The following is a 12,202-nucleotide window of genomic DNA, read 5'->3' as shown; positions in this document are numbered from 1 at the left end:
ATAAAAAAATTAATTTCCAAACATGTAAGTACCCTCCTACTATCATCATTCTAGCTACAATTAGCTCCAACAGAAACCCTCAGAAATTTTAATCATATGTTTTCAATCAGATCTTCTATCAGACATAACTTTCAAAATATGATTATGGGCCCTCTGTCTACAGCATTGGCCCAACCAGTCTTCTTACCAGCTTTTAGGCAACTACAAAACCAGTATTTCAAACAGTTCAATGTCCCATGGGCTCCGAGTTCTCCCACAGCCCATGGGGTCAGACACCTCCCGCGTGGCAGAAGCAGCCCCAGAGTCCATCCCCTGTCTAAGCTTGCCCTGGAGTTTGGTTTTGCTAGCATTTCTAGAAGGGCCTGTTTTGTTTGGCAAAATCCAGGTGTATGTAACAGATGGAAAACCTTAAGATTAGATACAGAAGTTAAGGCCTCTTTCAGTGAAAATACATTCAGTGACAAAGATGATAACTGTTTTTTATGAACTGTTTTTGTGAACAGCTAGGCAGCCTTAGGCCAGGTGATGCAAAAACTAGAAGCTATCCTGCAGCAGGATGCGAGGACCCATCCCAGAGTCGCAGAATGGGGTTTTTCTTAACGCTTTCTCTCCCTTCCCACAGACTTCATATTCTTCCTTGTACTCAGCTTAAGTAACATGGTCCATAATTTATGAAACAACTCCCCACACACTATTTTGGTGTTAAAAAAGGTATCTGCAAAAATATGAGCTTATAATCTTTACCCAGAAGATGCCTAAACACAAAAGGACTTGAGGTTTTGTGGATCCTAGCCTTATCCTTGTATAAGGACCTGTAAGTAAGGGCCATAGAGGTTCTCCAGAAAGATCTAGGAATATTCTTTCTTCATCACCTTCTCTCAGCTCAGTTATCTCCCTCTCAAGGTCAAATATAAATTGTAAAGCCTATTAACGGAAAATTCCCAATCACATCATCATTAAAAATTGGTTTGATGTTGCGGTGTAGTTTACACACGCCTGTCATCAGGAACTTCATTTCTGAATACTAGAATCGGTGCACAGGATAATTTAGGCTGGAAAGACCTCAGGAGTTCCCTAGTCCAACTTCCTGCTAAACAGAGTCACTCCTGAGCTCTGGCAGGTCGCTCAGGCCTTTATCCAGTCGGGTCTTGAAAACTTCGGGGGATAGAGACTGTACAGCCTCTCTGGGCAGCTTCTTCCACTACCTGACTGTCCATGAGGGAAAAAAGCTTTTCCTTCTATCCAGCCTGAATCCCACTTGTTTATATTAATGCCTGTTGCCTTTTGTTCTCTCTCCATGCTCTGCTGGGAAGAGCCTGACTCTGCCTTCTTGCTAAACTCCCAACAGGTACTGGAGTTGCCCCCTGGAGCTGTGTCTCTTTAAGGCTGAACAAGCCCAGTTCCTTCAGTTTCTCCTTGGTCAGCAAGTGAGGAGGAGACAAGCTTGGGGGCCTCTGCTGAACTCACTCCAGTTTGTCAATCTTTTTCTTGTATCAGTGGGCTTAAAATCAGATGCAGGATGTGGTCTAACAAATGCTGAGAATTGAGGAACAATCCCCTCGCACAGCCCAAAGGATGCATCCCTGTTCATAGACGAAGCAGCTGGCTGCCCTTGCTGCCAGGGCAGCTGCCCATGGAGACCCAGCCTGGGCTGCTGCAGGGTCGCTTCTCTCCTGGGGACAGCACTTTGCATTTGTCCTTGATTAATCTCTCAAAATCTCCTTAGTTCTTGTAGTTCCTTGGCTTATCCTTTTTGGGCATGGGTGCAACATCTGCCTTTCTCCAGTTATTAGGGACCTCTAAGTCTCTAGGACCTTTCAAAGACGACATAACAGACAAACACGGTTTATACATGAGGACATAGTTAAATACAATTTGCTCTTATTGTTACAGGAAAAAGATGTTTTAACCATGCTAGAGAGACACCATTTTTTTGAGACGCGGTGGGTGAAATCTTGGCTCCCTGAAAGCCTCTGGCAAAGTTCCTGTTGCGTTCAGAGGAAAATGCACTTATAATTCTGTTAGGATTTTGGTTTCCTTGCTCTGAAGCTCTATTTGTCAAAGTAATCAAAATCAGCTTTTATTTTTCTGAAACGTATCTGTGTTTGCTCTACGCATAACTTGAACCACCCCGACAATGGAAAGACTAAAATTTTTTAGTGTACGTTAGATCAGATAGCTAAAGTGAAAAAATCTGTAATTAACCTTGTTAATCAAGGGAAAAATAAAAATCTACAGGGAGCTTCTAGCTGCTGTACAAAGTCAGAGGAGTTCGTGCTACACTGTGCTCTATATAGCTCTGCTATTTTGCATTATTTTAATTGCAAGAACAGAAGAATTTTCAGAAGAGATTAAATTGATGCAACAGGTCATTTTTTCTAATTAATCTTAGGAAACGATGTAGATTTTATTGCTGTGGGAACGCTTGGGCTAAGCGTATTTATTTTGCTTTGTCTAAATCTAAAAGTTACTTTATATGAAATTGTCTTTTTACTTGACAATCAAAGAAATCGTAGGTTCCTGTAGGGATTAAGTCAGGAAGCAGTTTTTAACAACAAATTGAAACGTTTACACAAGGAAGTGTTGCTTTTATAAGTGATGGGAAACTTCAAATTTGATTACAAGCAACCTTTGGCTTCCTATCTGTTCAACAATAGGCCATGTTGTTAAGGGCAATTTCCATGCACAGCATGTGGGTCCCATTTTTTCATCCTTAGACATGGTTGTTTACTGTTCAGAACTGTTTATGCATTTTAATCAGGCTTATTCAGCAGCCCTTAATAAATCACCACTAAGTGAATGTACCAAAACAAGAACTATTATACAGGATTTGTTCCCCTTATGCAGTATTTGTTGCCCTCAGGTTCCACTGGATATAAAAATAAAGAGTAAATGGGTAATTGAGTCAAAAGAATAATTATGAGACATATGATTTTAATGCCTTTTGCTGAGCCGTTGCCTCCAGCAACTTCCGCTGCTACAGGAGCCTGCCTTTAAATTCAGCCCAGGCCAGAATGACTTAACAATTGGAACCTGCCTTCAGCTCATGGCACTGGAAGGCTTTTTGATGGGATGAAGCTGACAGCCCAGTTCCTGCCTGGCAGACATTTATTTGAGACAAGGCTGAAGGCATATAGATAAGCGCTTAAACATTCAGGTATTTGGGCTTTGGGAACAACAGAGGAGAGCACTGTTGGTAAAATGTTGGGACACAGAAGTAAATGCATCTTTTCTGTTACTTGTTTGGGGAACCAGACAATTGCCTCCTGCCCCTCCGCAGCCTGGTGAACCAAACCATTTCAGAGGAATTTTAATAAATTCTAATGGGTTTGTGTGATAGCTATAGTTTATTAAAGACAAATTACAAAAGTGAAGTTATGTAATTTTAAATAAACTATAAAGTATATTTAGTCTTGAAAGATTTTTCCAATCTTGCTTTTACTGGATTTTACTAGATCACTATCTCTTCCTGTGAAAAATGGGAATTTTACAGACCTATAGATCATGTGCAGGAAAGATGTGACAATGCATGGCATGGTGCCCTGTGCATGTCAAATCATCATGTCAGGGAAAACCAAGTTAAAATGCAACAATGAAAAAGGCATGGACTGTATAGGGAAGACTTTCCCAGAAACTGCTAATGGAATGCAAAATATAATTTCGGAGTTTATTTAGCACAATCCTTGCCTCAGTCTGTCAGTTTGCCCCCCTGAAGCCACTAAAAGAAAATAGGTCTGTATGTCAGCTCTGTGCTCTTTGTTTGCAGAAATCCTGCCTTCCTTTGGGTCAGTGTGCTCAGGCTGCCTAATCCCTGTGTTGCTGGTAGTAATAAACACTTTGTCAGGCAGCCAGCAGCCATGCAAGATTCCCTACCTGCTCTCCTGCTGGACCATAACCCCTACTGCAACTTCATAGGTCTTTTCTTTTCTCTCCTGGCCTCTCAAATTGTTTGCAAAGCACTTATGCTTGTTTCCTAAGAAGCAGGGTATTTGGGAGTCTTGCTTCAATCTGTTATTGTTTACCATCGTAATGAAAGGTTCCTTTGTGAGCAGAAAAATTGCCATAACATAGCAAAACTCTGATAGCTAAATAATGAGATCTCCTCTGGGAAATTACAAAGCCCAGTTTTCCAAAAGCCGGAATAATATGAATGGTCATCTTGACTTTAGTGTTGCTCAGGTACCATGGTCAGGTACCTTTCAGGCAGCTGGATCAGGTAGGCTCAAACCTTTCAAGAATACCACGCTGAAATACTACTGTTTTCTTCAGTAACACCTTGGCTAGAACTACACAAAAGACGGTCCTTGAATTGTTCAGGCAAAGGGCTCAATTACTAATACTAAACTGGCAGTTGCACCACTCTTCCTTTGAAAATGGATTACAGTTATTCCACCTGCATAAAGAGAAAAGATAGTGTCCCTGGATAAAAGAATGGCTATATTCAACAACTATGCTGCTTTATTTAATTGTTTGTTATTAAGGAAACATTGCCAAACCTCTATTTCTTGTGCACTATTTGCAAAGCATGTCCATCTCAGACCACATTGTTCTCTTCACTCTGAATTTTGTTTTCTTTTTTTGTCATTCTGGTAACAGCCTTTCTTCCCTTAGTGAAAAAAATTAAACCTCTATGATGTTATGATGGTTTGCAGAGAAGAGAAACTACCATGGGAAACCAGGCTGGTACTTTCTATGTGGTTACCTGAGCGGGACTTTTGCTTGACTAATAGACCATGTAATTGTATTGTAAATGTTTGGTTGAGACCTAGCTGTCAAGATTTTACTTCTTTCACAACTGCAGAAGCCATTTGTGTTTTTCTTTGCCTTGAAATTTCATTATATTACCTAACACTTCAGTTAGGAAATGCCAGAGTCATCCAATTCAACCGTTTGGGACCTGAACCTTCACCTCTGAGGGTGAAATGCTTCCGAATGCAGTATCCCACCTGATGTACTCCCCTGCATTATGTTACAAAGTTGAAATGCAATCAATTATGTCAATAAGTAGGCAAATATTCTCTTTTTCACACCTTTCCCTCTCCTTGATTCTCTGCTGCTTTTTGAGAAACAAATATTTCTGATGTTTAAGCAATAATGTTTAAAAAAATTTTGTTCTTTCCAAAGTAAGCATGAGGAGGGTATGTGTCCTTTTATAGCATGATTGTGACTGATTTCTCTTTTAATAACATTATCAGTGTTTGTCTTATTGTAGGGCCCTTATAGGTACAGTAAATAAACTAGTACTTAATTGAAACATATGCAGAGAATAGAAAAAGACTAATCATGCGTCCCAGTTATTTTGAGACACTCACTTGTGTCGGAGCCGTGCAGCAGCATGCTCTACCCTCTGACCTGAAGATGTTAAAGCTTTGGAAACTGTGGCCACAGTTGTAAAATAAGAAATAGGGGAAGATGGGCCATGGCAGAGAATGAGCAGAAGGAGCCTCCTGGAGAGGGAGGGGAAATAAAGAAAACTGTGACCCTCTCTCCTTCTTTAAACTACTTAAAACTACGAATTGTTAGAAGGACTTACAATAATTTGGCTTTTTGCTAAAAAATACAGCCTGAAACTACAATCTGAGATGATCACAGTGCCCTGATCACGGGAATAGCTAGTTCTTTTGAGCACTATATGGACTTCAGCTTGTAATCCAATACTGAAAAATATTCCTTAAAATAATTGCACATATCTCTAACAGCATCACTTCCCCAAGATGACCAAGGTATACAATAGAAATTGAAATACCCAAGACATTCAGAAAACACCTTGATCTGTTTTTTATATCACCAGACTCCTGAAGTATCTACGCTGTTGTAAATCATACCAAAGCAAAGAAGATGGTGCTGGACAAACTATTGAATAAGCTCTGTATTTCACATCATCAGAGCTATAAATATGATTTATTCTTTGGAATATAAGTCATCTTCTGACAATTCACTGCATGTTTTATATGCTGCCTTCTGAATCCTTTGTATCGGAGTAGGAGCAGTAGATCCTGCTACTGTCTAATTAAATGTGAATTACAAGTTCCATTATATAAGCTCTCTTGCACATGCTCCATTTTATTCCTGATATGTCACAGGGGTGAAAAAAAAAATCCAAGTGACGGAAATGAGATATACAAGTAAAATCCTGTAGGACTGAAGTCTTCCATGTGTGGCTTCTGTAGGGAGAAGCAAAGTTTTAAAACTTTGAGTCACATCCATACAGCTAGCTTTCAACATGTGCTAAAATCATGCAGGAAAATCAGGCTGCATGCTGCAGTAAGAATTTGTGCACATCTGCAACATAACTTGACAGGGAATCAATTTCTTTTCACACTTCAGCATTTCACTTCTGTGCATTTTTTTGCAACTTGCTGAGATCTAATGCCAAGCCAGATTTGGCGGAAATGACTTCAGTCATTTGAAATTGAGCTCTTGAAGCTTTTTATGGAACTGTATTGAAAGAATGCTAATTCCATCTGTGTTTGTTCAGAATGATGGTGATTCCTAAGCACAGCAGAGTTTCCTGGTGAATGGTTAAGTTCAGCCTGGAGTGCTGTGAAATGCTTTAGCTAGCTCTAGGCTTCTCAAAAGCCTGACTAACCTGGCAAAGATTATATTGCTTTCAGTATGTCAGGACTGTAAAAAAAAAAACAAACCCAGCAGGAGGTAGAAAGAGAAGTAAGTGTCAAGGCAAACTGCCTCCTCAGAAATAAAAACGGCAACAACAGAGTGCACCAAATCTTCTTAAAGTGTGGGCTGGATGCCGGTTTCACTCCTCCCTCATAAGGTAGCTGTGGCTTGCAAGGTTTGGGAGACTTGCACGTGACTTGTATGGGCAGCTACAGCTGAAGCCCATAACCACACAAGCCCACCCAGGCTCTCTTTGAGAGAGAGACAAGACAGCAGCATAATCTCCTACTCTGTTTTCTAAACCCTGTGTCTCCCAATGCATGGAAAGTATTTCTAAGCCAAATGGAGAAAATACTGGGCTGTGACAGGACCTCGCCAGAGTGATCAAATCTAATTTCCCTCTCCTTCTACACTCTGTCTTTTCCTGAAAAGAGATACCGAAGGCTTCCCCAGCCTGCGTGTGGGAGATCCAGTCATAAAATAGTGCAGGTAATACTCATCCAGCAGAAGTCTGCACAGTGCAAGTCACCATGACACCTTTTGGTGTAAGCTATGATTAAAGAAGTAATCTGAACACAGGTTCATGCCTCACATCATGCAGGTGCCATACTTTCTACCTGAACTGTGCCCTAAGCTTTATGGTATGCAAAGGCACAGGTGTGAACCAGAATAACTTGGGATGCTACAAGAACACAGAAATAAACTTAAGGTCAAAACTTAAATCTGCCCTGCAGAGCAAGAGCTTTGTTCCTAGTTTGTTGAGTACGTGTGCTACTTCTACCACTGCTGCTTCATGGTGTCTCTGGGTTGGAGATAACCAGAGTGGTTTGTACCAGGTCAGCATAAGCTCACAGCAAGTTGCCTTCTCAGGCAATGACACTCAGCCTCCGTGTATATGATTATCACTAAAATGTCAAGGGAGCAATTTTTGAGTGGGGAGAGGAAATATAGAACTAAATCTGCCTAAAACTCTACAGTAGCTCTTAAGTAATGACATCATCCAGCCTGAGCTTGCCAAGCTTGGCATTATTTTGAAGAGCGCACTTTTGGAGACTGTTGTCTACCTTGCTCCGGTTAGACAAAACAGTGCGACACACCTATCTCCAAGAGCACGGAAAATACATCTAACACAGAAAACGGCAGATAACCATGTTATTATTAGTGCATTTTAATGCCTAGGTCCAGCACATTTTTTGGCAGAGAACTTCAAGACCAATCTCAAGAAGTGCATGTACACTCTGGTAGAATTCATATGTCATTCCTTTGGATAGAATATAGAATCACAGAATCACCAGGTTGGAAAAGACCTCCATGATCATTGAGTCCAACCATTCCTATCAAACACTAAACCATGCCCCTCAGCACCTCGTCCACCCGTGCCTTAAACACCTCCAGGGAAGGTGAATCAACCACCTCTCTGGGCAGCCTCTGCCAGTGTCTGATGGACCTTTCTGTGAAAACTTTTTTCCTGATATCCAGCCTGAACCTCCCCTGGTGCAGCTTGAGTCCATTCCCTCTTGTCCTGTCCCCTGTCACTTGGGAGAAGAGGCCAGCACCCTCCTCTCTACAACTTCCTTTCAGGTAGTTGTAGAAAGCAATAAGGTCTCCCTTCAGCCTCTTCTTCTCCAGGCTAAACAACCTCAGCTCTCTCAGCCGCTCCTCATAAGACTTGTTGTCCAGCCCCTTCACCAGCTTCGTTGCTCTTCTCTGGACATGCTCCAGAGCCTCAACATGCTTCTTGTAGCAAGGGGCCCCTTCTGTCACTCCAAAGCTTACAAGCAGAAAAGGAGAGAGAGTACAGCATTATTTTTGCTGGAAAAGCAAAGTTAGAAATAATTAAAAACCAAGTCTATAAAGTGTCAAACACGGAATCCAGTAAAATTATGACTGGGTAGAGTTGCCTTTAGCAACCCTAAGCAAAGAGAGCACTAGAAAAGATCTGTATTCAATTACCTCATCTCTGTCTCCTGCAAGCGTGCGTCTGTTTCTACATCAAGGTCCCAGTTCTTGGCTATATGGAATAAAATGGCAGTAATGCAGCTTGAGCACTTCAGGCTGCAAAAGAGGAACATTGTATGGAAACATGAAGACAGACGGCTCACACCACGTGAGGTCTTCACACTCAGAAATGGCAAGTGTGCTGCAGTTTTGGCATATCTAATTTTAATGGAACCGAAGGAGAATTCAAATGGCTAATTTATCTTCTTAAATCAATTTCAGACATTCTATCCATGCTGACTGGAAATGTCTTTGGGAAAACTCTTAGTCAGAAACAGCGCAGTGTGAGTTTGCCCTGGGTAAGGTAGGACCTCTCCCCTCCTTCCTTGGAATTATAAAGCTTTTCAGCTGCTGCCATCACAAGGTCCTGGAAAATGCATCCTCTCCTGAGATGCCTAAGCTACCAGTTTCCAATATGGCCTATTCAGTAAAATAAAGGAGCCTCTCCATTATCCGTTGGATACTTCGGAGTAATTTACTGGAGTGCAGACCTAAACCATAGCTGCTTAAACCTTAAGTAGCTGCCTTAGCTAGGAAGGTTCACCTTGTCAAAAAGGGCTCACAAGAAAATGAAACGTATGTAAATCTGGCAAATAATTCAGGTGCTGACTGAGTTTGGCAGAGTGTTAAATAAAGAGATTAATAAAAATTTGTTTCTTTTTTTGGATTTTGTGGCTGACTGCTGCAGCTTATGACTATCCATATATTTGGCAGCTTTAGAAGAAAGTAAGTAAAATGTCAACAAGTTATTGAGAAATTACTGGAAAGAAAGTTAAGAGGAACATCTGACAGCTAATATGCACACTTCCCGTTAAGCAATGGAAAGGTTTGTAAGAGTAGTTTCAGCCAAAGGCAGGATTCAGTTTAACATGAATTGCTATAGCGAAGGAGGTGCAAGGGAAAGCTTCCTCCAGCTCACGGATGGAAATGCAATCTGAGAAAGAGCAGAGCTGATGTAGAGGAGTGATTGCTCGGGAGACTTTGATTTAGTTGCACAGATCTTGGGCTTAGTATGTTAAATAAATTGTCTGCCTTGGCAGTAAGACTGTAAGCTCTGCAACCTGAGAAGTGTATCTTCATCTTTTCTTCACTTGCTGCGAGCCAAGATAGCCAGTTAAGGCAAACTTTCTCCTCCTTTAGTCTGGTTAAGGTAAAAGTAAATTAATGAATTGGCAAAATCCAAATACAGAGTAAGTATCATCCATGATTGCAGCACCAAATGAAAAGAAATGAGAACTACTCACCATGTGAATAACATTTCTACTTCCTGCATGCATGCAGGAAATACACATGCAATGACTTTCTGAGTCCTGGCTAAGGATCTGACACACATTTCCAAGCTGCATTCAGTAGAAAGTATTTAGGTTTAGGGATAGCACTACTTTTTACATTCAAACCAGTTCATACTCCAGATCTGAACAAAGAACCTATGCTTTCTTGTACTGTGCTCTCCAGATTTTGACAGGTTATCTCTTGGGCCTGACTGTACCCCATGATCACATGGCCAGAGGATAAACAGAATTTGCTATCTACGGCTCAGCAGGGCTACAGATGTGTCCCAGAGACAAAGTGCTCAGAGGCTGCCCTGGTTTAATGAATTCATTCAGCTATTCTACTCTGCCACCTTTATTAAAGCTCACACAACTGGTTTTAGGTCTGCCCTGGGAATGTCTCAAAAAATATTTTCTGACTGTCTTGTTTAAAACCTGGATGAGTTCTCTGATCCAGTTTGCAGTGCTTCGTTGGTACAGCTATGAAAGCAGAGCCAGAATACGAGTGAGCAGCCACTGATTAAAATGGGAGGGAGGAAGGGAACAGTTTAAACACCCATTGCAATGAATAGGTTGAACCCTGAAACTACAGATGAAACCTGACATGAATTGCTAACCCATAGTGTAGCAACTAGTCACTCTCTTCCAAGGAGGAGAGCAAATTGTCAAATGCTACATGTGTCAGACTTGTATTTCACATAAACTTGCAACTTGCTAACTGTACTTTACTGAACTACACAGCTGAAATTAACACAATAGTAGACACCTTGGCACAAGAAATGGCTTTGGAGGAAACCAAACCCTAAGCCTGTCTTTGAAGGCTACTGTCTTTGACAACCATCTTTTCCTTGGTGAATACCTTTTGTTCATGCAGCACAGCTGGATGGACTAACTGCGCTTTCCCAAGTGCTGAATTATGGTTTTCAGTGTCTCAGGCCCTTGGGAACTTTGTGAGCACTTAGTCAGTGAAAGGAAAGACAGAATAAATCCTTAAGCATGGATAAATTTATGAGGGGTAATTGGAAATGCAGCTACTTGCAATGCTCAAAAGCAGGTGCCCTCCTGGAAAGACCTGATCCATTTCCTTTGGAAACATGATAAATATATATTTCTGCATCTTAATATCACAGTGAGGCGTATTTCCTTCAGATGTACTCATGGATCCACCAAGCTAGACACCGTCCTTTTCTATTGTGAGAGGCTCCAGTCTCAAAGTGCTTGCAAGTAAAATACTTGCATCAATGTCTTGAGTTTACACAGATGAAGGTCTTCATGTCTGTAAGTGCTTAAGCTGCAGAAATCCTTTAAGTCAAGAACAGTTAGAGAACGGGAGTGTGTCAGGGCAAAACTATGAGATATGCCCATCCGGGTCTTCCTTATACTTGCAGTCACTGCAGAAGACAGAAGATCAGACTAGGGCCCAGGCCCTAATCATCCTTATCAACTTTAAGGTTCCCATTCACCACATGTAACAACATCGTAGTGCCAATGGGTTTAGTGCCCCAACTCTGGCAGAGCCAACCTACCCAAGGTTATGAAGGAAAGCTTGGGATATCCAAGTGCTTCATTCACATCTTCCAAGGTATTACTTAGTAACACAGCAGTTAAACAGTCCCTTCCATCTGCTGTTGGAGGACATGGAGGATTCCACTTCTTGAGCTGATTTTAGCTATGAACTACTTGGACATCCAAGGTGTTACGCTATACAAGAATAAGGGGGATATCTGCTTGACAGGATTTTGCAGGGAATATCCCTGAGATGAGAATGGAAAACAGCTTCTTTGAAATAAAATGATATCTCTGCAGAACAGGGAGGTGCTTTCAGGTATTTGAGAATGGCATCCAATTTTAACTTTCTGCATGTGTGTTTGAACTGGAAAATCAGACATCTTTACCACAATACATGGTTTGCAAGAAAATAAATAAGAATACACACAAGTCTCTGGCAGCCAAGAGGGCCAAATGTGTCCTGGGGTGCATCAAGCATGGCATTACTAGCTAGTTTAGGGAGGTGATTGTCCCTCTCTGCACTGGTGTGCCCGATCTTGAGTACTGCGCACAGTTTTGGGTGCCACAGTGTAAAAAAGGATATCAAGCTCCTGAAGAGAGTCCAGAAGAGGGCCACAAAGTTAGTGAAAGGTCTAGTGGGGAAGTTGTGCAAGGGGCTGCCGAAGTCACTTGGTCTGGAGAGTGGAGACTGAATGGGGACCTCACAGCAGTCTACAGCTTCCTGACAAGGGAAGGAGGAGGAGCAGGTGCTGATCTCTTCTCTCTGGTGCCCAATGGTAGGACCCAAGGGAATGGCAGGAAGATGT

The sequence above is a fragment of the Phaenicophaeus curvirostris genome, chromosome 1 (assembly GCF_032191515.1).
Source record: "Phaenicophaeus curvirostris isolate KB17595 chromosome 1, BPBGC_Pcur_1.0, whole genome shotgun sequence".
In the NCBI taxonomy this organism is placed as follows: Eukaryota; Metazoa; Chordata; class Aves; order Cuculiformes; family Cuculidae; genus Phaenicophaeus; species Phaenicophaeus curvirostris.
This window is presented reverse-complemented; position numbering follows the sequence as displayed.